Source organism: Procambarus clarkii, chromosome 2 (assembly GCF_040958095.1).
Source record: "Procambarus clarkii isolate CNS0578487 chromosome 2, FALCON_Pclarkii_2.0, whole genome shotgun sequence".
Taxonomy (NCBI): domain Eukaryota; kingdom Metazoa; phylum Arthropoda; class Malacostraca; order Decapoda; family Cambaridae; genus Procambarus; species Procambarus clarkii.
This window is the reverse complement of record NC_091151.1, coordinates 60,366,532-60,367,494: the sequence shown is the minus strand read 5'-3', so window position 1 is coordinate 60,367,494 and position 963 is coordinate 60,366,532.

The following is a 963-nucleotide window of genomic DNA, read 5'->3' as shown; positions in this document are numbered from 1 at the left end:
CCCATAGCCTCGGAGGAAACCACACATAACGCATTGGAGGGAATGTGGGTCCCCTCCAATACAGTTTCTGTGTGCTTTTCTCCTACCACCCCCTTCCCTTTTTTTTTTTTTTTCCTTTATTGTGTATTTAAAGGTTACAAAACATACAAGACAAATGCCTAAAGGTTATGGATCTCTTGAAGCTCCTCCGCTTCTGGACAGGAACCGAGGACGCAGCAAGCATTTCCCCTCTGGATCGCCACACTGAGACGCTGAAATAAAAAACTGGAAGCCCTTGGGTCTCTGGTGACGTCAATGAGCTTGGACCCCAATTCCTTGAGAAATCCCAAGGCACTCTTGCCCCAGGGGCCATGCGTCTCAGACGCTATGGGAACAAAGAGGTATTGACCTTCCAGTCGCCTGTACTTGAGTGATTTTGCTGTTTCCCTGTGGTTGGCCGCCCCACCTGCTTGATCAGCTCCCAAGTGTACATAGGTGTCAGCCAGGGTGGATACACATGTGTAGTCCCACACCAACTGTCTACCCTCCTTCCATGAGTATATGGTGATGCCATCAGGGCGAAGTGCTGGGAAATCCGGGTTTTGGACCCCTAGGATGCGAGGTTCTCTCTCCGATGGGCACCCAGCTGAGACGAGGCTTCTCTTGATGATGTCATTGACCTCGTTGTGTCTTGCATGCCTGCCCTTTGTGCTTCCACAATGCAACCCATGCAGTCCGTATTGGTCTGCTTCCACCCTGTTGCAAATACACTTGTATTCAGTGTGAATTGGGGCACTAAGGCGGAGGGCCACTGCTACACGAAGGGATTCTGGATCTAGGCGCGTGCCCATTGCAGACATGGGTACTACCAGGAGGAAGTCTCCTGCATGGGGGGCACGCACTGCTCTGAGGCGGGCTTTGTCCTTGTCTGATGTTGCGACGCTTAGCATGGCATCAGCTACTTTTTCCACTAGAGGGTGGTCC